Source organism: Hypanus sabinus, chromosome 8 (genome assembly GCF_030144855.1).
Source record: "Hypanus sabinus isolate sHypSab1 chromosome 8, sHypSab1.hap1, whole genome shotgun sequence".
NCBI classification, from domain to species: Eukaryota; Metazoa; Chordata; class Chondrichthyes; order Myliobatiformes; family Dasyatidae; genus Hypanus; species Hypanus sabinus.
In genome coordinates, this window is record NC_082713.1 from 85430467 (window position 1) to 85455276 (window position 24810).

Genomic DNA, 24810 nt, shown 5'->3' on the forward strand with positions numbered 1-24810 from the left:
GTACTTTGTTGCTTTGACACCCCTGGATAAAACTCTGGAACAAGCAATTTATTGCAGTCACTGAGTCTTTGCTGATTTGGAAAGTGAAAGGGAAAGGAAATGCTGGAGCTGTGGAGGAAACTCAAGCTCTGAAGAAGACCTGTTGGGATTAGCGATTTGGAAGGAGGCAACAAGTCATTGTGGTAAGCTATCACTAAGGAGTGGAGAGCCAGGAGTGAGGCCAAGGAAGTATTAGGGCAAGGATGACTTTTACAAGGATGACTTTTACAACTTTAACAAGGAATCTGGGCTACACTGTTCATCCCCTGGCTTTGCATTCAGGCCATAATCTTTCGAACTTGCTTTGTTGATCCAGTGCTCCCTCCAGGCCACCTGTAGATGTACATAGCCTGGCACTATGTGTTATTATGGAAAATAGTTTTGTAATTGAAGTGTCAAATGGACACAAATTTCATATACAAAGGGCAGAGACCCAGTCTCTAGCATGGACTTGTTATACCCTGTGATGCCTGTTCCAACCCAGCTGAGAATGGGCCACTAGGAATACTTTTGTTCTCGTTTCAGTTGTGTATCAACAACTTTGAATGTATAGTCTGGGAAATCAAAACAACCCAATTTAGCTCTTAAGGCCATGTCTTAGCTTCCCTTGATGAATGTGGGTATTAGTATAAAATGGCTTGATGTTCTCTTTTTCAATACAGCAGCTGTGTCTGTTTTTTAATGTGATCTATTATTGCTCATAAATGATAGTTATTATGTTTCTGAAAGGGATTTTAATAAAAACAAGCAGAGTTCAGTTGACAAATCAACTCTTGTTGTTGAAGTCCCGTTTGTACTACCACCCTAGGGCAAAATTGAAGTCAATCAAATCTTTTTAATCTTGCCAGATGTCAAATTGAAGAAAACAAAAATGTTTCCAGGGAATAATTCACATAAAGCTTATCTGGGCTATAAAATTAAATGATTACTAACCAAGTGTGAGATTATTAGAGAGAAGTTAATGTAATGGACTTGAAATTGCTCAAAGCTTTGCTCACTAATATGTTGAACAGCCATCTTCCTTCTTTTATACCCTTGTTACCTTATATTGGAAATTTGGAAGCAATTTCATGCTGGTCTGAATAGGAGATATAAAGGCTGCTTAAAATGACACACAAATATAATGCAAAATAGGTGTCCTTGTCTAAGAAAAGAAAGCATGGAGAAAAACTGACCTTGAACGTACTTTCTTGTATGAAGCTCATTGCATTACTGGCACTGAGGGGGTCTCCCTCAACATCAAGCTCCTGCTCCTGTTGTTTCCAGAATCCAACATACAAAAGTAGTGTTCACTGGTTACTGGAAAATTCACTGTATAAACACTTGATGCTGTCCTGACCATCCTTTCCTTCCCTTACCATCCCCTCCCTTTCCTGACCGAATCTCCCCTTCCTGACTGAATCTCTTTCCTGACCGAATCTCCCTTTGCTGACTGAATCTCTCTTTCCTTTGTTGACGCACTTTCTTCCTGAATCGTTTTAGTATTTCTTGACTCTCTCCTCTTTCTTGATCACCTCTCACATTTCCTGACTTTTTTTAAATCTCCTTCCACTTTTTTAAAACTCCCTTTTCTGACCCCTTCTCCCATTTCCCTGTATCGCTTCTACTCCTATTAACCCTCTGTTCTAACCCTGGCTGATATTAACCTCAAACTTCACGCTTCTCACTTCTCATTCTTTGGACTCTCTCTCCCTCTTGCTCTTTCCACATTTCTCTTACTGCAGTACTGAGTAGCCTTCCTGAGACCTGTTGGTCTCAGTATTCTTCCTGAGTAGTCTACAAGGCAACAACATGTACACTGAATTCTGTAGTATCAGGTAACCCACATCCCCTGTAATTCTTTCTCCTGATTCATCCAGGTTCTCTCACAGCTGGTTCCATCTGCCCATCATCCTTCCCTTCTCTGGTTTCACTTATCATCTTCCTTACTTGTCAGATTTTGTCATCTACAGACTCTTGTATCTCTGTTTAACACTCTCTAGCCTCTCTCTGTACCTCTACCCACCACTTCCTTACTCCATCTGCCCCCGCCCCACTTTTCTCTCTTCTTATTTGTCTCTACTATCACCCACTGGCTATTGTCTCTCAGCTACATCCCTCTCCTGAGGCAACAAGCGTAGACAGGAGAAATGTTTGCAAGTCTAGTGACATGAGTGTGAGGCTTTCAGGAAAAACTGGAACTCATGATTGTTACAGATGAATACCAAGATTAGTAAAGGAACAGGTAGTGTTGCAGAGGTAGGGAGTAGAGATAGCCCAGGAAATTATAGACCAGCGAATCTTACTTCAGTGATTGGTAAGTTGATGGAGAAGATCCTGAGAGGCAGGATTTATGAACATTTGGAGAGGTATAATATGATTAGAAACAGTCAGCATGGCTTTGTCAAAGAAAGGTCATGCCTTACAAGCCTGATTGAATTTTTTGAGGATGTAACTAAACACATTGATGAAGGTAGAGCAGTAGATGTAGTGTGTATGGATTTCAGCAGGGCATTTGATAAGGTACCCCATGCAAGGCTTATTGAGAAAGCAAGGAGGCTTGGGATTCAAGGGGACATTGCTTTGTGGATCCAGAACTGGCTTGCCCACAGAAAGCAAAGAGTGGTTATAGACGGATCATATTCTGCATATTCACAAGTGGTGTGCCTCAGGGATCTGTTCTGGGACCCCTACTCTTCATGATTTTTATAAATGACCTGGATGAAGAAGTGGAGGGTTGTGTTAGTAAATTTGCTGATGACACAAAGGTTGGGGGTGTTGTGGATAGTGTGGAGGGCTGTCAGAGGTAACAGCAGGGCATTGATAGGATGCAAAACTGGGTTGAGAAGTGGCAGATGGAGTTCAACCCAGGTAAGTGTGAAGTGGTTCATTTTGGTAGGTCAATTATGATGACAGAATATAGTATTAATGGTAAGACTCTAGGCAGTGTGGAGGATCAGAGGGATCTTGTGGTCTGAGTCCATAGGACACTCAAGACTGTTGCGCAGGTTGACTCTGTGGTTCTGAAAACAAATGGTGCATTGGCCTTCATGAACCATGGGATTGAGTTTAGGAGCCAAGAGGTAATGTTGCAGCTATATAGGACCCTGGTCAGACCTCACTTGGAGTACTGTGCTCATTTCGGATCGCCTCACTATAGGAAGGATGTGGGAATCTTAGAAAGTGTGTAGAGGAGATTTACAAGGATGTTGCTTGGATTGGGGAGCATGCCTTATGAGGATAGATGGAATGAATTTGGCCTTTTTCCCTTGGAGCGACGGAGGATGAGATGTGACCTGATAGAGGTGTATAAGATAATGAGAGGCATTGATCAATTGGAAAGTCAGAGGCTTTTTACCAAGGGTGAAATGGCTTTCATGAAAGAGCACAGTTTTAAGGTGCTTGGAAGTAGGTACAGAGGAGATGTCAAGGGTAAGATTTTTACACAGAGAGTGGTGAGTGCGTGGAATGGGCTGCCGGCGACAGTTGTGGAGGCGGAAACAATAGGGTCTTTGAAGAGACTCCTGGACAGGTATTTGGAGTTCAGAAAAATAGAGGGCTACGGGTAACCCTAGGTAATTTCTCGGGTAAGGACATGTTCGGCACAGCTTTGTGAGCCGAAGGGCCTGTATAGTGCTCTAGGTTTTCTATGTTTCTATGTTTTTAACTTGGATAAATGGGAGAGTGACAGACAGAATACGATTTAATATAGGAGAAATGTGTAATGTCTCTGTCCTTGAACTTGATGGGGTTGAGTTCATAAAAATTAGGAGGTTTTTGATTGAAACCTACTGGATACTGAAAAAAACTGGATAGAATGGATTGGAGAAGATATTTTCAATAGTGGGAGAGTCTGAATAAAGAAAGTCTTTAAATCAGAGATAAGGAGGGATTTCTACTGCAAGAGGGTGATGAATCTCTGGAATTCATTGCCACAGAGGGCTGTTGGAAGCCAGGTTTGGGTGTATTTAAAGCTGAGATTGATAATTCCTTGATAGGTATTAGGGGTTTCTTATTGGATTAAGGGTTGTGGGGAAAGAGTGATGAGTTTTACCCCTACAGTCTCTGCTATTGCCTATGCAACTTATCACCCTCACCAACTCCCCAACTGAAAGGAGGGTAGAATTGACAGACAATGATCAGTGCAGGGTGAGCTGGACACAAAACACTTTGAATATTAATGTTATTTTTTTCAGTTGAAACTCAAGCAATTTTCTTGTAAATAATACTGTCCAAGGTGAATCATATTGGCCATCAAAGTCACCCTATCCAAAACACACCACACTCCTGACCAACATACATTTTCTCTGCAAGTCAGAATCACTTTTCTCACTGTTACCATCAGGTGGGAGGTAGAGAAGCCTGAAGGCACACACTCAGCAATTGAGGAACAGCTTCTTCCCCTCTGCCATCCGATTCCTAAATGGGCATTGAACTCATGAACCCCACCTCAGTTTTTAATGTACATTATTTCTGTTTTTGCATGATTTTAATCTATTTAATATATGTATACTGTAAATTTATTTATTATTATTATTTATTTATTATTTCTTCTTCTAGATTATGTATTGCATTGAACTGCTGCTGCTAAGTTAACAAATTTCAGTTCACATGCCGGTGATATAAACTTGATTCTGATTCAAAGGGTTATATGTTTTCATTCACAAACTTTCAAACATTACCCCCAATCACTAAGTCCTTAAGCATGTCCAGATAAAATAATGAGGTTACTGATCTAGTAAATGTGTTGATAACTTATTTTGATACTACATGGCTAATAAAGAGAAAGAATGAAATACTTTTTTTAGGAATACCACTTCCACAGTCACAGGTGCCACTGTAGACAGCGTAAAGGACTATCGAAGAATACAGGGGGATGCAGAGAAGTGGCAGAGTTTAATCTGCACTAATGTAAGATTAGGAGATCAAATGAAAGGAGAAAATATACAATTAATGGTGGGCTCATTAACAGCATTGAGGTACTAAAGAACTTGTGGTCTATGGTTCGCTGACAGTGGCTACACAAGCAGATAAGATCTCACACAAGTGAGATGTAGGTAAGATTATAGAAAAGTCATGTGACCATTGAGCATAAGAGTAAGGAAGTCATGTTGTGGCTATAAAAAAACTTTAGTCAAACCGCAATTGGAGTATTATGTGTAGTTCTACTCATCCCATTATAGGAAGGATGTGGAGAGGATTACAAGAGAGTTACCAGGGTGCTGCCTGAATTAAACAATATGAGAGGCTGAAACAATTTGAACTGTTCTCCCTAGAGTGTTGGAGGCTGAGTGAAGACCTGATAGAATCTTTTTTAAATTAGGAAAGACATAGATAGGGTAGACAGTTGGAATCTTTTCCCTAGAATAGAAATAATAAACAACAGAGGATATGCTTTTAAATTCGAGGGAGCAAGATTAAAAGTGACATGAGGGGCAAGGTTTTGTTCAGAGAGCTCTAGGGGCCTGGAAGGGATTACCATTGGTAGTAATGGAGTCCGGCAGTTTGTTGGACTTTTAATAGAGACATGAATATCCATTCCGGAGGGACACGGATGATACATTGGAGGAGGGATTTTAGTACAAATTTGCACCAAGATTGGCATAACATCATGGACCAAATGGCCTGTCCAATGTGTACAGCTCTGCTAAAATGGATTTAGATTACACATAAGTGAAATGTTCCCAGTGATCATAAAGCACAAGAAGCAGAAGCTGATTAACCCCATGCATTTTTCATTAAGTGCGGTACATAGGCAATAACAAGTGAATGAACACAAAAAAATCAACCAACTTGGCCCCATCACGTCTACTGGCAGTTATGCTGCTGCCGGTGAATTTATCTTTGCCCCTGCATGTACTTGTGCAGTATATGTTTGACTTTTGCTCGTCCTGCTAAGACGCCTTCAGAAATGTTTTACTGAGATTCTGAGCAGATCCATTGCAACAAGGACACCCTCAGCCCAAGGTGTCAAATTAATGATCCTTTATAACTTCTTTGATACCTACCATCTCAAAAGCCAGTCTTTAATTTCAATTTTGAGTTCAATTTACTCCATATCATATATGGAAACATCAAATCTCCTCAGCTCTGGTCCTGAAGACATTTTGGAATGAATACCATCTGCAGTCAACTACCAGGACACAGTTACAACACTGGCATCTGTCTGTCAATGTGAAAACTGCAGGACTGATGCAAGCTGGCTAATTATCACCCAATAGTTTACCCTTAATCACCTCCAAATGGTGCAATTTGCTACCAATGCTCAGTTTGAATTCACAGGCACTGCTTGGCTCCAGATTTCATCAAAGCCTTTTTCCAGATGTGGAACAGAGATAAACCCAGAGTGAGGAGAGGTGAGAGTGACTGCCCTTGACATCAAGGCAGAGTTTGACTGAGTGTGGCATTAATGAGCCCTAGTAAAACTAGAGTTAATGGACATAAGAGGTAAATACTCCAACGGTTGGAGAGAAACACAGAAGGTGTTTGTGGGTGTTGAAAGTCAATCACCCCAACGGCAGGACTCTGCTGCAGGAGTGGGCCAGGGCAATCCTCATTGCCTTCAGCTGCTTTATTGAAGAGTTTCCTGAAAGGAAAAGTGGGAAATGAGGATGTTTGCTGATGAGTGCACAATGTTCAATTCTGTTCACAATTCTTCAGGAAACAAAGCAGTGTCAGTAGCACATAGCAGGTTGTGAGAATACAGAGGTGTGTGTTAATCAGTGACAAATAATGTTTGTGTCACACATATACCAATCAATAGTCAGTTCCAGGTGGGATATGAAGCAACAAATGGCCTGATGGAGTAACTCAGAGCAGCATCTGTGGGAGAAAAGAAATTATTGTCCTTTTGGGTCAAATCCCTGCATTAGAATTCCATTAAGGGGTTTAACCACCTGCTCTTGCCATTCAATGGTGTTACCATCTCATTATCAACTTGATATTGCAGATAAAAATCATCAATGTGATTGCTTGCTGGTAGTTTCTATTCTTCTTGGAAACTAACTACTATCACATACAGATATAAGCAAAATGCCAGTTTGAAAGGATCATGTGAAACAAATTTTAAAGCTGCTAAATTTTACCTTGTGGATCATGACTGCTGTTAAAATGAAAACAATATAATTCCACTAATAAAAGGCTCAGGGTTGCTTGTGGATACAGTATTTAATCAAAAGTGTTCAAAGTCATAACTAGTTTTTATTGGAGAGAATAGCCAACAGAAGGAGCCAGATGAGCACATGTATGTATACATGTGAACACAAGACTGATAAACCTTGCTTAGTGTAACAAAATTGATGGAATTTTTGAGACAATGATTGACATTGTACTTCCATCTGCTGCTTTAATGCAGAGTGACAAAAACAAAACAGATTTAAATTTAACTTAGTATTGGCTTTTCAGACTTTTGGCACATCATGCAAGTTGTTGACAATGAACTTAACTTAAACCTGCTTTATAGTTTGTGTTGCAGTCACAATAAAATGGTTGGTTACAGGTCACATTGCTTGAGGCTGGTTGATAGTCACTCAAACCAAATATTCACAAGTTGTGTGAATTTCTCAAAAATGTTGCCTTTATTGGCAAATGTTTTAGGTTAAATGAATGTTGTTTAAGTTTTCCTTGGCTCCAGATCCTGGACTTGCAGGAATTATTTGTGTACCCTTTTCAAGTTAATGAAGGAGACATTTGAGTGGCTCAGGTTCTGGTATCAGTGAACACATGTGGCCACCCTTACATGTTCTGTAGACCTTGGTGAGGCTCAGGCCACAAGAAAATAGGATCAGGAGTAGGCTGTTCAGCTCCTCAGTCTTGCACCACCCTTCAAGATGATTGTGGATGATCCTCTTCAGGGCTCAGCTCCCACTCGGCTCCCTCAGTGCTGTAGTCCACTGTACCATAAACTTTCAAACACATATTCCTCTTAAACAGTTCTCTGTGTAGAGAATGTCAGAGATCCTCCTATGCACCTCAGTTTTAAATGACTTACCTGTTATCATGTTACACCGAATCTTATAGTGATTAGAAATTAGAGCAAATATTGAGGAACGTAGGGCATTAGGAACAAGGAAGATAGAACATGGAGTGTATGAAGGATATAAAAACATAAAATGCTGGATTTAATAAATTCTAAGCCCATTGGATTGACTTCTACTAAAATATCAAATGAAACAAGAGTATTAATGATACTGTAGCGGTGTGCTACACGCAGCGCTAACATAACGACATGGAGTCAGTAAACTGCAATTAAAGATGATTTTATTCGAACTTCACAGCCTTGCTTTAAAGCCTCCCTCATCCCGCCCTCCCTGGGTGTGGATGCTGTAAGGGACACGTACTCACAAACCCCCGCAGGCTTTTTCCCTTTGTTGCAGACCTGGCCTTTGTGCCTGCGCGCTGGCTATTTGTGAGCTGGTTCGAGTGCGCTAGGAAGTAGGTCGCCACTTAACCCCCCCCCCCCCCCCAGAATTGGCGATACACCCCCCAATGTCCACAGTCTGGGCCAGCCCTGGTTTGGGAGGACGGCCTCTGCGCCGCGGTGCCGGAAACTCGGCCGGTTGCGCCAGGTCCACATGGGCCGGTTTGAGTCGGTCCACCGTGAAAACCTCCTCTCTCCCCCCAACGTCCAGCACGAACGTGGACCCATTGTTCCTGAGCACCGTAAACAGCCCCTCGTAGGGCCGTTGCAGTGGTGGCCGATGCCTGCCCCTTCGTACAAACACAAACTTACAGTTCTACAGGTCTTTGGGTACGCAGGTCGGGCTCTGCCCATGCTGCGAAGTGGGTATGGGGGCCAGGTTGCCGAGCCTCTCGCGTAGTCTGCCCAGGACTGCTGCGGGTTCTTCCTCTTGCCTCCTTGGGGCTGGTATGAACTCCCCGGGGATGACCAGGGGCGCGCCGTATACCAACTCGGCCGACGAGGCATGCAGGTCGTCCTTGGGTTCTGTGCGGATGCCGAGTAGGACCCAGGGAAGCTCGTCCGCCCAGTTGGCTCCTCGCAGGCAGGCCATGAGGGCCGACTTCAGGTGACGGTGGAAACGCTCCACCAGTCCGTTGGACTGTGGGTGGTAGGCAGTGGTGTGGTGCAGCTGAGTCCCCAAAAGGCTGGCCATAGCTGACCACGGGCTGGAGGTGAACTGGGCGCCTCTGTCGGAGGTAATGTGGGCCGGTACACCAAAGCGGGACACCCAGGTGACGATCAGTGCCCGGGCGCAAGATTCGGAGGTGGTGTCGGTGAGCGGGATCGCCTCTGGCCATCTTGTGAACCGGTCTACGATAGTCAGGAGGTGCCACGCTCCATGCGACACTGGCCGGGGGCCCACAATATCCACATGAATGTGGTCGAAATGCCAGTGGGTGGGGTGGAACTGCTGCGGCAGAGCTTTGGTGTGCCGCTGCACCTTGGCCATCTGGCAGTGCATGCACGTTCTGGCCAATTCACTGACCTGCTTGCGGAGTCCGTGCCAAATAAATCTGCTGGAGACCATCTGGACGGTTGTCCGGATGGAGGGGTGCGCCAAGTTATGAATGGAGTCGAAAACGTGTTGCCGCCAAGGTGCCGGGATGACGGGACTGGGCTGGCCAGTGGTGACATCACAGAGTTGGATCCTCTCACCTGGGCCTACGGGGAGGTCCCGGAGCTGCAAACCGGAGACTGCGGTTCTGTAACTCGGGATCTCCTCGTCTGCCTGCTGCACCTCTGCCAGTGCCTCAAAGTCTACCCATTGGGAAAGGGCATGAATGTTAGGGCGAGAGAGCGCGTCCGCCACGACATTGTCCTTACTCGAGACATGCCGGACATCCGTCGTGTATTCAGAGATGTAGGACAGATGGCGTTGCTGGCGGGACGACCAGGGGTCGGATGCTTACGTAAACGCAAAGGTAAGCGGTTTGTGGTCCGTGAACGCGGTGAAGGGCCGACCTTCTAGGAAGTACCTGAAATGCCGGATTGCCAGGTATAGCGCCAACAGTTCCCGGTCGAAAGCACTGTATTTGAGATCGGGTGGCTGTAGGTGTTTGCTGAAAAACACCAGGGGTTGCCAGCGACCCTCAATGAGTTGTTCCAGCACCCCACCGACTGCCGTGTTTGATGCGTCCACTGTGAGGGCGGTAGGGACGTCCATTCTGGGATGTACTAGCATCTCGGCGTTCGCCAAGGCTTCCTTCATTTGAATGAAAGCGGCGGCAGACTCCTCGTCCCAGGTAATGTCCTTGCCCGGACCTGACAGCAGGGCGAACAGGGGGCGCATGATTCGGGCAGCTGAAGGGAGAAAGTGGTGGTAGAAATTGACCATATCTATGAATTCCTGAAGGCCTTTGATTGTGGTGGGTCGGGGGAAATGGCGGACCGCATCTACCTTAGCGGGCAGAGGGGTTACCCCGTCTTTAGTAATCCTGTGGCCCAGGAAGTCAATGGTATCGAGCCCGAACTGGCATTTGGCCGGGTTGATTGTAAGACCGTACTCACTCAGTCGGGCGCAGAGTTGACGGAGGTGGGACAGATGCTCCTGACGACTGCTGCTGGCTATGAGGATGTCATCCAAATAAATGAAAGCGAAGTCCAGGTCCCGTCCCACCGCGTCCATTAACCGCTGGAACGTCTGTGCGGCATTCTTCAGGCCGAACGGCATGCGGAGGAACTCGAAAAGGCCGAACGGGGTGATGAGAGCCGTTTTGGGGACGTCGTCCGGATGCATCGGGATTTAATGGTATCCTCAGACGAGGTCTACCTTGGAGAAGATCCGTGCGCTGTGCAGGTTTGCTGCAAAGTCCTGAATATGCGGCACAGGGTAGCAGTCCGGTGTGGTAGCCTCGTTCAGCCTGCGGTAGTCGCCGCATGGTCTCCAGCCCCCTGTTGCTTTGGGCACCATGTGCAGGGGGGAGGCCCATGGGCTGTCGGACCGCCGGATGATCCCCAATTCCTCCATCCTCTTGAACTCCTCCATCGCCAGTCGGAGCTTGTCTGGGGGAAGCCGCCGAGCACGGGCGTGGAGGGGTGGTCCCTGGGTCGGGATGTGGTGCTGTACGCCGTGTCGGGGCATGGCCGCCGTGAACTGCGGTGCCAGTACTGATGGGAAATCCGCCAGGACCCTGGTGAAGTCGTTGTCAGACAGCGTGATGGAGTCGCGGTGAGGGGCTGGCAACTGGGCTGCACCCAGGGAGAACGTCTGAAAGGTCTCGGCGTGTACCAGTCTCTTCCTGGGGAGGTCGACCAGTAGGCTGTGAGCACGCAAAAAATCCGCACCCAGAAGCGGTTGGGCTACGGCGACCAGTGTGAAGTCCCACGTGAACTGGCTGGAGCCGAACTGTAGCTGCACTGTACGGGTGCCATAGGTCCTTACTGTGCTGCCGTTCGCAGACCTCAGGGTGGGAGCCAGTGCCCTGTTGCGGGTGTCGTAACTCGTCGGAGGTAAGATGCTGATCTCGGCACCGGTGTTGACCAAAAAGTGGCGTCCCGACCGCTGGTCCCACACATACAGGAGGCTATCCTGATGGCCAGCTGACATAGCCATCAACGGTGGCTGGCCCTGGCATTTCCTGGAAACTGGCAGGGCGGGCGACAACGGCGGGCTTCTGCACCCCACCGCTGGTGGTAGAAACACCATTGTTCATTGGGCTCCCCACCCCTGCCTCTGGGGTTAGCGGGCTCTGCGGCCGGGCCTGGACTGGTTTGCTGCTGGGAGCGTGGCCTGGTGATCTGTGCAACAGATGCCCCACTCACCTTCTTGGCGTTCCACAGCAAGTGGGCCCGGGCTGCCACCTTCCGGGGGTCACTGAAATCCATGTCAGACAGCAGCAGGCGTATGTCCTCGGGCAGCTGCTCCAGGAATGCCTGCTCAAACATGAGGCAGGGTGTGTGTCCGTCGGCGAGAGACAACATCTCATTTCTTAAAGCCGATGGAGGTCTGTCTCCCAAGTCATCCAGGTGCAGTAAACGGGCAGCTTGCTCGCGCCGTGAGAGTCCAAAAGTCCTTAGGAGCAGGGCTTTGAATTCCGTGTACTAGCCGTCCGTCGGGGGAGATTGTACGAACTCCGCAACCTGGGCCGCTGTGTCCTGGTCGAGGGAGCTCACCACGTAGTAGTAACGTGTGTCCTCTGAGGTTATCTGCCGAACGTGGAATGGGGCTTCTGCTTGCTGGAACCATAGGTGAGGTCGCAGCGTCCAGAAACTTGGCAGTTTCAACGAAACCGCATGAACAGATGCGGCGTCTGTCATCTTTGGCCCAAATATCGTTTGGGCCGTCGTGGTCACCAATTGTAGCAGTGTGCTACACGCAGCGCTAAAATAACAACACGGAGTCGGTAAACTGCAATTAAAGAAGATTTTATTCGAACTTCACAGCCTTGCTTTAAAGCCTCCCTCATCTCGCCCTCCCTGGGCGCGGATGCTGTAAGGGACACCTACCCACAATCCCCCGCAGGCTTTTTCCCTTTATTGCGGACTTGGCCTTTGTGCCGGCGCGCTGGCTATTTGTGAGCCGGTTCGAGTGCGCTAGGAAGTGGGTCGCCACAATACGTTTTTTTAAACTTGCAATTGTTAGAAAAGAAGAGAAAATCTTTCTTTTTTTTTGTTTGTTTGATCGATTGTTTTTTTGCTCCAGATTGCAGCATCTGGAGTTTCCTGTGTCTCCAGAAGGCTTTCCACATCTGTTGAAGCTGTTGTTCCCAGCATTCACACCAGATCTGTGGAGTTGGCAGCTGGAGTGCCAACACCAGTAGAAAGTCAATCCTTGGTGGGAATAACAAGAACAATGACATTAATCAATTTTTTTTTGTATTTACAGCACATTTGGGCTATGATCTTCTCCAGGCAACAGGACATTGCCCCAGTGGTGTCATGACCAGTGGAGCTAGCGATTCACAGTGCCAGGGCCCAATGTTCGATCCTGACCTCTGGAGCTGGGTGGAGCTTACACTGAGACCACGTGGCTTTTGTTCAGGTGACCCTGTCTCTCCCCAACCTCAAAGTCAGACAGTTGGGTAGATTAATGGACCACTGTAAATGGGCTCCAGCATATAGGTGATGGGGAGGGAGGGAGTTGATGAGAGTTAGGGAAGTGGTGTTAGTGGTTGCTGTGTGATCAACATGGACTTAATGGGGTGAAGAGCCTGTTTACATGCTGATGACTATGGCTGTATTCTGCTGTGCAACTCTTACCAATATACAATATCACTGCACTTTAGAGTGATGAACCAAGTGTGTGGTTATAAATCAGTGGATGCAAATAACAATCACGATGTTTAGTTAATCATGCAGTCCTTGTGCTGAATCTCTGTGGAGATGATTGTCACAACAGTGATCTGCTGTTTCATTCTAACATTCATGCACATTCTTCTACCTAAGGTGACAGGCCGTTGTTTTGATGAAATCGGAGAACCTAATCTCCATAATGTGCAACAAAATGGGACTAGACATAACCCCTTGAAATGAAGTCACAGCCATCTTTCAGGTGTGGTTCTTACCAGTGTCCTCCAAGTTGTTACCACAGTCGAGCTGGAGCAACTTATTTTACAAAGAAGCAATTTTCCTTATAAATATGGATTCTGGTTGGAAAGAAAACAGGTTGTTATAAACAGCCAGACAGACAGACAGACATACTTTATTGATCCCGAGGGAAATTGTGTTTTGTTACAGCCGCACCAACCAAGAATAGTGTAGAAATATAGCAATATAAAACCATAAATAATTAAATAATGATAAGTTAATCATGCCAAGTGGAAATAAGTCCAGGACCAGCCTATTGGCTCAGGGTGTCTGACATTCTGGGGGAGGAGTTGTAAAGTGTGATGGCCACAGGCAGGAATGACTTCCTATGACACTCAGTGTTGTTTCTCGGTGGAATGAGTCTCTGGCTGAATGTACTCCTGTGCCTAACCAGTACATTATGGAGTGGATGGGAGTCGTTGTCCAAGATGGCATGCAACTTGGATAGCATCCTCTTTTCAGACACCACCATCAGAGAGTCCAGTTCCACCCCCACAACATCACTGGCCTTACGAATGAGTTTGGTGATTTTGTTGGTATCTGCTACCCTCAGCCTGCTACCCCAGCACACAACAGCAAACATAATAGCACTGGCCACCACAGCCTCGTAGAACATCCTCAGCATCGTCCGGCAGATGTTAAAGGACCTCAGTCTCCTCAGGAAATAGAGACGGTGTAGACAGCCCCTTCTTGTAGACAGCCTCAGTGTTCTTTGACCAGTCCAGTTTATTGTCCACTCGTATCCCCGGGTATTTGTAACCCTCCACCATGTCCACACTGACCTCTTGGATGGAAGCAGGGGTCACCGGTGCCTTAGCCCTCCTCAGGTCCACCACCAGCTCCTTAGTCTTTTTCACATTAGGCTGCAGATGATTCTGCTCGCACCATGTGACAAAGTTTCCCACCGTAGCCCTTACTCAGCCTCATCTCCCTTGCTGATGCATCCAACTATGGCAGAGTCATCAGAAAACTTCTGAAGATGGCAAGACTCTGTGTTGTAGTTGAAGTCCGAGGTGTAGATGGTGAAGAGAAAGGGAGACAGGACAGGACAGTCCCCTGTGGAGCCCCAGTGCTGCTGACCACTCTGTCTGACACACAGTGTTGCAAGCGCACGTACTGTGGTCTGCCAGTCAGGTAATCAATAATCCATGACACCAGGGAAGCATCTACCTGCATCACTGTCAGCTTCTCACCCAGCAGAGCAGGGTAAAAATCCAATTATTTGTCGTAAGATGTCAACTTTGCAGATTTGGAGGAGAGCAAATGTCTGTATGACTTTATTTTTTAATCAATGTACACAAGAAGGTGGAGTAGTTCTTGCAGATGACTCCTTTAGTGATGAGCTGTTGTGTTCTCACATCATGCCATGCATCCGGTGCCAATGCAAAGTGACCTTACTGGCAGATGTGATTAAACCTTTCTGGGGGCAGGGTAATCTCAGAGTGAGAGGACCTCCCGCTGGAGTGATTTTCCATTTTGGAAAAGACAGCTTAATTTTCCCTCTGACAGAGCTCAAAAGAACACAAGGTTAAAAAGTTAAGGTATAGAACCAATAGTAAGCCATTCAATCCCCTATGCCTGCACTTTCATTCAAGATCATGGCTTATTTTTTATTCCTGTTCCATTCTCCTGTACTCCCCTCTCCTATCCCTTGATTTCTTTAACATTGAAACATCTCTCTGGAACATACTCAAGGCTTTGGGCTTCCACATTTAGTACATTCGAAAAATTCACCTCTTCTTGGATGATGACATTTCTTCAAATCTCAGTTGTCAATGAATGACCATTTATATTGAGAATGTGACTCCTGGTTTTGGAGGCTCCAGCCAAGAGAAACTTCGTCCATGGATCTATCTTGTCAAGCTTTCTAATAATTTTATATTTTCAGTTAAATTGAGTTTATTGTCAGATGCACAAGTATGGTGAGATACAGGTATAGTGGAAGCCTTGCTTGCAGCACCATCACACAACCATATAACAATCACAGCACGGAAACAGGCCATCTCGGCCCTTCTAGTCCCTGATGAACGCTTACTCTCACCTAGTCCCACCGACCCGCACTCAGCCCATAACCCTCCATTCCTTTCCTGTCCATATACCTATCCCATTTATTTTTAAATGACAATACCGAACCTGCCTCCACCACTTCTACTGGAAGCTCGTTCCACACAGCTACCACTCTCTGAGTAAAGAAGTTCCCCCTAGTGTTACCCCTAAACTTTTGCCCCCTAACTCTCAACTCATGTCCTATTGTTTGAATCTCCCCTACTCTCAATGGAAAAAGCTTATCCACGTCAACTCTATCTATCCTCCTCATAACTTTAAATACCTCTATCAAGTCCCCTCTCAACCTTCTATGCTCCAAAGAATAAAGACCTAACTTGCTCAACCTTTCTCTGTAACTTAGGTGCTGAAACCCAGGTAACATTCTAGTAAACCTTCTCTGTACTCTTTCTATTTTGTTGACATCCTTCCTATAATTTGGTGACCAGAACTGTACACAATATTCCAAATTCGGCCTTACCAATACCTTGTACAATTTTAACATTACATCCCAACTCCTATACTCAATGCTCTGATTTATAAAGGCCAGCTTACCAAAAGCTTTCTTCACCACCCTATCCACATGAGATTCCACCTTCAGGGAACTATGCACCATATGTACAACACACAGTATAAATTGTAACAGTGAAGAGACCTGTGCAAAATAAGACCTTAGTGCAAGAAAAACCACACACAATCAGAGGTAAGTCCAAGGTGGTGCATGAGGTGGTCCATAGTATTCCATTTCTCAGGCAGGTTTTGTGGCTGTGCAGATGGGTTCAATATCCTGGTTGTTATAGGGTTGTAGCTGCATCTGAACCTGGTGGTGTGGGACTTCATGTCTCATACTTCTGAACCCTCACTGTGCAGGCTTCTGTAGCAGTGTAACTACCTCTCACAATTATTTTAATAGCTAGAGTACTTGGGCCCAAAATATTCATCTCACATGAAAGGACAATGTCCTCAGAGGGCAGGAGGAGCAGTCAGTTGAACGCAGTGGCGTATCTAAGGTACGTGCCCTGGGCACCATGAGCACGTTCTATTAAAGTCAGACAAGCCATCCTCGGATAGTGAAAAAAGAATTTCCTTCAGATGTATGATCTGTTTTGATTATCATGGGTGAGAAGCACTAGGATGGCCTTATTTCAGAGCATTGTGTAAGAAGACCATGAAATGTTTCTTCACAAAGAAGAAGGAAAGTGGAGCTGAAGGACGGAAGAAACTAAAGTTGGTGGCGGAGGAAGCCAAGAAGTCGAGCAAGTTCTTCGTGCCCTTCTTTGAAAAGCTCGGAACAAGTAGTTCAACACGTTCCATGGAGTCGCCAGCACCTGCTACAAGTTTGTTAGTGTACTTGAAGGTGGGTCAAGTACAAATGTGTCACAAGCCAAGGAGGAAGTCAAATCAGATAAATCTGAGTATGACAAGATTAAGACTGAGGCTGCCACAGAGAACATGGACATGACAGCAGGGGAAGACGATGGTGGTGATGTTGATGTTGAGTTTATTGACTAGATTTAATTTGATGACATTGAACCTGATGACACTGAACCCAGTGAACTGGATGGTGTCAAAGAGCGTTGAACTGTCATACCAGAAGTGATTGAACAGCATGACATTGGACTTCTGAAGTTCAACAAGGATACAGGAAAAGCAATTTTGCCTAACACGTATTTCTAGAATAGTGAGGGGCCTTTCTTACCATCAAATACCCGCTCAATGAACAAAACTTGGTTCAAGAGGGTCGTGGTGAGGAAGTGACTCGCTCATGGCTGGTCTATTCCCCTTCTAAAAAGTCTGTATTTTGTATCTGTTGTCTTCTCTATTCCCGGTCAGACCATCAATCCTCATTGGAGCAGGAAAGTGGATTCAACCAGTGGAAAGCACCTGAAAGGATTAGTGTTCATGAAAATGCCAAGAATCATCGGGAATGCTTCACACAGTGGAAAGAAATAGAAAGAAATTTAGCTGGAAACAGAGGAGTTATTGACGCAGTATTTCAGTCACAGATTGAGAAGGAAAAGCAAAAGTGGCGTGATAGCTTGACAAGAATCCTTCACTGCATAAAACTCCTTGCGACTCAGAACCTGGCTTTGCGAGGGAACAGTGAGTCACTTCAGCTAGACGATGACTCCAATGTGGGAAAGTTCCTTGACTTACTGAAACTACTGGCCATCTTTGACCCTGTCATAAAAGAACACCTCACTCATTTGGAAAGTCATCCTGGATCCATAGCTTATCTTTCACTGCGTATCCAGAATGAATTCATCCACATGATGGCATCCACTGTTCGCCAGAGTTTACTGAGAAGCATTCGTAAAGCCAAGTTCTATTGTCTCATGTTCGACTTGACTCCTGATCAGGCACACTGTGAGCAGCTGTCAGAAGTATGAGGTATGTGGAAGTTGACTTTGAGAGGAAAACAGTCCGTGTTAGAGAGTCCTTCCTTAGTTTTATCCAGGTAAGCCAGAAGGATGCTGAGAGCTTGGTTGAAGGCATCTTGAAACAGCTAGAGTAGAATGAAATGGAGCTACAAGATTGTCAGTCACAGTGCTGTGACAACGCTGCTGTGATGGCTGGACACAGAAGTGGTGTTCATCAAAGAATAAGTGAGAAAAGCAACCTGGCAGTGCTTGTGAATAGCGGCAATCACTCACTCAACTTAATGTGTGTACATGCAGCCAAGCAGAATACAATGATGGTCATGTTTTTTGGAACCATCGAAGCTCTCTATGTGTTTTTCTCTTGTTCAACACAGTGCTGGGAAAAACTCAAAAACACCATGCCTGTGGTTGTTAAGTCAGAGTCCAAAACCAGATGGAATGCAAGGACAGAAACAGTGAAGCCCATCAACAAGTACCTTGAGGAGATACTTCAAGTTCTCCAGGACGTGGTAGACAATGAAAATGAGACCAGTGAAACAAGAAGTGACGCAAGGCAGCTGTCCAACCGTATGTTGAGCTATGATTTTCTGATTTTGCTAGGATTTTGGAACAAAGTACTCATTCATATTGACCATATTTAAAAGAGACTGCAGGATCCTAGCATCAACTTCCACGACGCTGCCCTGGATTTGAAAGCCCTCCGAGATCATTTTTATGATGAAAGAGAAGTGTTGGTCAGTGACTCACTCGAAGAAGTAGTCAGTCTCTGTCAAGAATGGAATATTGAAGTTGAAAGACATCAGAGACGAAAGAAACGAATGGCTGATGAGAACTCGAGATACGCTGGGTTAACAGCTAAGGAGGAAATGGAAAGAGTCATGAAGGGAACATTCAACCATCTTCACAGAGAAAAGGATGAAAGGTTCACTCGTTTGCATGACACTGACACCAAGTTTGGGTTCCTTCTCGATGTCGAGGGACTGTGTTACGGTGCCGACAGTAATGACCTAAAGAAGAAGTGCAAAAATTTGGGTGAATTGTACAGTTCTGATGTTGAGGGACAGCAGCTATATGAAGAAATTTTGGATTGCAGAATGTTGCTATCAAGGTGGGTCAACATGAAAATATCAAGACCTGAAGAGCTTCTTGAATTTATTGTTCAGCATGGAGATGAGAGCGTCTTCCCCAGTCTATGTATTGCTGTTCAGATAATGCAAACCATCTCAGTTTCCATCGCCAGCTGTGAGAGATCATTCAGCAAGTTAAGACTAATACTTTCATGTTTGAGAGCCTCCATGGGTGAAGGCAGGCTCTGTGATCTTGCTCTGCTGAGTGTAGAAGAAGAAACTGAAAAAATTGACTTTGATCACATCGTAGACCAATTTGCATCATGGAAAGCAAGGAAGGTGCAAGTTACAATTTTCATGTAGTGCCATAATTAATTAAAAGATTAACGAGCTTGACTTGTATTTTTGAGCTGATTTTATTGTAATGTTATCTAAATGATGGGTGTCAGAAATTTGGACAGGGTCACAATTTCAGTGCTTGCCTTAGGCACTATTTTCTGTAGATACACCCCTGATTGATCGTGAGTACCTGGGGTCCTCTGAGGATTGGAGAAAAGGTCAATTCCACTTCCCACTCTCATTCTGACATGTCATGGCACACGCAGATTAGAGGAGCAACACCTTATATTCCATCTGGGTTGTCTCCAAACTGATGCATGAACATCGATATCTCAAACTTCCGGTAACGTCCCCTCCCCAATTCACCATTCCTCATTCCCACTACCCTCTCACCTATCTCCTTACCTGCCTATCACCGCCCCCTGGTGCTCCTCCCCCTTTGATTTCTTCCATGGCCTTTTGTTTTCTCCTGTCAGATTCCCCCTTTTCCAGCCCCATATCTCTTTCACCAGTCAACTTCCCAGGTGTTTGCTTCACCTCTCCCTGGTTTCACCTATCACCTTATGGTTCTTCTTCCCCTCTCTCCAATTCCTTACTCTGACTCCTCAGCTTTCCAGTCCTGGTGAAGGGTCTCAGGCTGAAATGGCGACAGTACTCTTTTCCCTAGATGCTACCTGGCCTGCTGAATTTCTCCAGCATTTTGTGTGTGTTGCTAGAAAGACGTCCTCCGTCACATAATGAACGTCCATTGCAACAATTATATTGCAACAATATCCTTCCTTCAATGGGTAATCATGTATAGAGTCACAGAACACTACAGCACAGAAACAGGCCCTTTGGCCCTTTTAGTCCATGCTAATCTAATAATCTGTATGGTCCCATTAACCTGCATGTGGACCATAGCCCTTCATACCTCTCCCATCTATGTACCTCCCCAGATTTCTCGTGTAATGCCGTGGTTAAGACTTGGCCTGATGTTGTTGAATGCTGGAGAAGACTCAAGGGGTGTTGTAGTCTGCTCTTATCCAGTGATGGAACATTTCAATATCAATTAGTGCTGAACATTTTAATAAAGCAATTAATGTCTTCTAGATATGAAGATAAATGAGGAATAACATTTATAACCATGATGAGAAAACTATATTTAAATTAAAAACCAAAAATTCTGGAAGCACACAGCAGAGCAGGCAGCATTTAAGTAAAGAGAAAAAGTTTGTTTCAGTCTGAGATCATTTGTTAGAATTGGAAAAGAATTTTGCAGTTTCTCTTTCCTTCTAGCCTTTGATGAGGTGTTGAACTACTTCATTCCAGTTCTGACCAAAGATCCCATTCTTGAAATGTCACTTGTTTCTCTTTCCACCAATGTGACCCAGCCAGCCAAAGTTTAATAAACTGACGAAATTTGGTAGAGAGAATAAACAACATAGGCTAAATAATAAATTTTAAAAGGGTGCAAAACTGAGAGTTCTATGGGTGGATATAGATTAGGCTTGATAAAAGAAGTTGACAAAGAATTAATAACTAATGTACAGAAACAAGGAATTCAAAGCAAACCTTTGTTAATTACTGACCAGCCTTAGGTGAAACTTACCTCAATGTCACTCAATCTGTACAGCTAAAGAAAGCCAACTTAAATTATACAAAGGGGGCACAAGAAAATATAATTTATACCAAACATTTATGATTCTGTAATTAATTTTCTATGCTTCCTACTGCTGTTGAATCTTGAGATGGTCCAGTTATGTAGGAGGACTGTTGATGGACTGAATGATCTTTGCCATCTTTGATTTAATTTTATACTTTTAGGAAGGCAGAACCTTGTTATAATTAAAATTTGCTGCAGCAAGATTTGCAATGTAAGAACTATTTCTAAACAATATTTATATTGAATATGGAGAAATTAGGAGTCAGGGTCTGTTAAATTTCCTGTAGAATGAAATATAGCTGAGTACTTTATGGCAACTATGGTGTATGCAGTGATTGTTCACATCCAGGAGTTGACATATTTATATTAACTATGGCACGCAATAAACTCAAACTGAGGCCTGATTACAAAAAGGTTGTTGATAGAGAAGCTGTGGCAGGCATTCAAAAATGTACTCCTGGTGTGATGATAGAAAAATGTACCCAGACATGCAAACAGCATGGTAAATCGAACTTTCCTTCATATATTAATTTCTGTTTTATGCTGGGACCAGACAATGCTGAAAGTTTTCCCATTAGAGCTTTCAGATTACAGTAACACAGAAGTAATAAATCTATCAACTAACAACAAAATTTAATGTCCCAATTAAACCAACAATACATTTTGGTATTCTTAAAAATATTAAGCTAAACAGAGTTAAGTATTTATATCCAACCTATACTAATCAGCAACAATAATTTAATGTTCAAATTGTAATGTGGTTTTAAGCTGCCAACACTGCTTATGGCTGCTATGTGAAAATAAAATATCATATAAGTTTTCCTTGCTGCTTACTAACATAAATGAGCAGGAGAGTAAATATTTCACAATGTATTTGAGCTTTTCACTCTTCTTTCCAGAAACACCAATTGATATGATAAACAAATACCAGAGCCAAGAATCTTTAACAATTGGCAAAATCCATTTTTACCCAAGTTGTGTTCGTGACAAAAATCCATTTGGACAGTAAAACAACCACTGAGATCCACTAGAAGATATTGAACCAGGTGAATTGTGTCCTGTTCTCTCACACTGGAAAGCTGTTGAACCATGTCTCACATTACTTTGTTGTGCTTCTGTAGAATTTGCTCTAGGTCAGGCAACTATCAGTAGGCTGGAAAAATGTTTTAGCTCTTGTAGGGCTTTAAATCAAAGAGAGCTCAATGCATTTTAAAAATTAAATGAAGATCTTTATTAGATTTTTAGAATAGGCATGTGCATAATTTTCCAAATCCACACATTTTGAAAGAAGCCAAGTGTTTGATAAGAGGAAGTTTAGTGAAATCCAAGAACATCTTTCTCAAGTTATGGAGGTAGTGGTGTGTGTAATGAAACAGAAGATGAGATAGGCTATACACAAGATAAATCTACCAACTTCAAATTATGTCAGAAACATAAAAATGGTCTTCCATGACATTTGTAGGTGGTGTCCAGAGTAAAATACAAATATTTAAGTGGTATCTCATTCAGAACTAAAAGGAATCTGTTTGATGCCTAAATTTTTACCTTATCTGATCCAAGAATTATATTGAAGCTCCATGATTTGCAAATTGACCTCCTGGTTTTGCAATATCAAAAATAAATTTTACCCAGTAATTTTCTGCTGATTAAACATAATGAGTAATACACAGTTTAATCATGCCAATCTGCATCTATCGAGAAGAATAGTGCTAGATTGTAGGTTATTAAACAATATTTACAGAACAAAGTACAGTTGCAAAAATATACACAGGCAGAGAACAATTGTATATTCATTTAGTGCCAATTAGTTCAAAATGTGGAGGAAATTTTGCTTTCTTGGATTCTAACCACTTGTGAGATTAAAGCACAAGCCTAGACAATTAGCTCAAGTGAGGGGTCACCCTTCACACCCTCGGATATCACAGTTATCTTTAATCCAATGAAGTGCAGGCACTACAATAATAAGACCTTAAGATGTAGGAGCAGAATTAGGCCATTCTGTGCATCAAGTCTGCTTTACCATTCCATCATAGCTTTTTTTTTAATCCCACTCAACCCCATTCATATACCTTCAGTCTCCATGCTACAGGACTGCTTTGATGACATCAACTGGAATGTCTTTCATGATGAGGATGTCTCCGAATTTATGAAAGTGGTCACGAGCTTCAACTAGAAGTGCATTGAGGATGTTGTCCCCCAGAAATTGGTCAGGGTCTATCCAATCCAGAAACCCTGGATCAACAGCCCCAAGCTCACTTACCATATGACAGAGCTTTCGCCACCGGTAACCACCAGGAACTCAAGAATTGCGGTTATGATCTATGCAAAGTCATCAAGGCAGCAAAACGACAAACCAGGGACAAGATCCAGACACAACTCTCCACCAACAACACACGCAGCTTTTGGCAAGGTCTGCACATAGACTTCAAAGCAAAATGCAGTAGTGCTGCCTTTCTCCCAGATGAGCTAAATCTTTTTTATGCTCGGTTTGATTTTGCTAACACTGAGCCTCTGGGGAGAGCTACTGATGCGACCTGGACCTTGGTAATCTCTGAGGCTGAAGTATGCAGGTGTTTCCAACAAGTGGACAGTCGCAAGGCTGTGGGACTGGTTGGCATCCCAGGGCGGGCACTCAAAGTGTGTGTGGCACAACGGGCAGGTGTGTTTACAGACTTTTTTAATCTCTTCCTCTCCCAGTGTAGAGTGCCCTCCTGCTTCAAAACATCCACCATTGCTCCTGTACCTAAAAAGACCAAGGTAACATGTCTGAATGACTGGCATCCTACTACACTCACCTCAATAATAAGGAAATGCTATGTGAGGCTGGTCAAGGACTACATCTGCAGCATGCTACCACCCACACTGGACCCCCTACAATTCACCTACCAACACAACCGATCAACAAACGATGCAATAGCCACAGCTCGACATACCGTCCTTGAACATTTGGAGAAGAGGGATGTTTATGTGAGAATGCTGTTCTTGGACTACAGTTCAGCATTCAACACCATAATTCCCTCCAGGCTCAACAAGAAGCTCAGAGACCTTGGCCTTCACCCTGCCCTGTGTAGTGGATCCTGGACTTCCTGTCAGATCATAGGCAGGTGTTAAGAGTTTAGAATGAATCCCCAAATCCTAAGGACTTCCCACAGAGGCACAATTCAGAGCATCCTGGCTTGCTGTATCACTGCTTGATATGGGAACTGCGCTTCCCTCAATCACAGGTCTCTGCAGAGAGTGGTGTGGACAGCCCAGCACATCTGTGGACATGAACTTCCCACTATTCAGGACATTTACAGAGACAGGAGTGTAAAAAGGACTCAAAGGATCATTGGGGACCCGAGTCACCCCAACAACAAACTGTTTCAGCTGCCACCATCTGGGAAATGGTACCACAGCGTTAAAGCCAGGACCAACAGGCTCCGGGACAGCTTCTTCCACCAGACCGTCAGACTGATTAATTTACACTGATACAATTGTATTTCTATGCTATACTGACTGACCTGTTGTACATACTATTACAAATGACTATAAATTGCACATTCAGATGGAGACATAACATGAAGATTTTTACTCCTCAATCATGTGAAGGATGTAAGAAATAAAGTAAATTCAATTCAAATCCAAGTAAACAACATCCACTGACCCTCCTTTGTGTATCCTGCCTGTTATTTACTCAAAGAATTCCAACAGAATTATCAGGCAAAATTTCCCATTTTGAAAACCATGATGACTTTGGCCTACTTTATCATGTGCTTCTGAGTATCTCGAAACGTCATCCTTAATAATAGACTACATCATCTTTCCAACCACTGAAGTCAGGCTAACTGG

At 44.3% G+C, this 24810-nt stretch overlaps 1 protein-coding gene across 3 annotated transcripts in view; it reads right to left on the minus strand.

Annotated features, from left to right (window-relative positions):
• Positions 1-24810, minus strand: part of LOC132398280 (POU domain, class 3, transcription factor 4-like) — a 116618-nt gene that overhangs the window by 71733 nt on the left and 20075 nt on the right. For 2 of the 3 annotated variants that reach the window (XR_009513602.1, XM_059977472.1), the window contains one exon: positions 21596-23722. The exons of the other annotated variant lie outside the window; for it this stretch is intronic. The gene's annotated coding sequence lies outside the window, so the exon portion shown is untranslated. Of the gene's footprint in view, positions 1-21595; positions 23723-24810 lie in introns of those variants that run through there. 3 annotated transcript variants of the gene reach the window in all.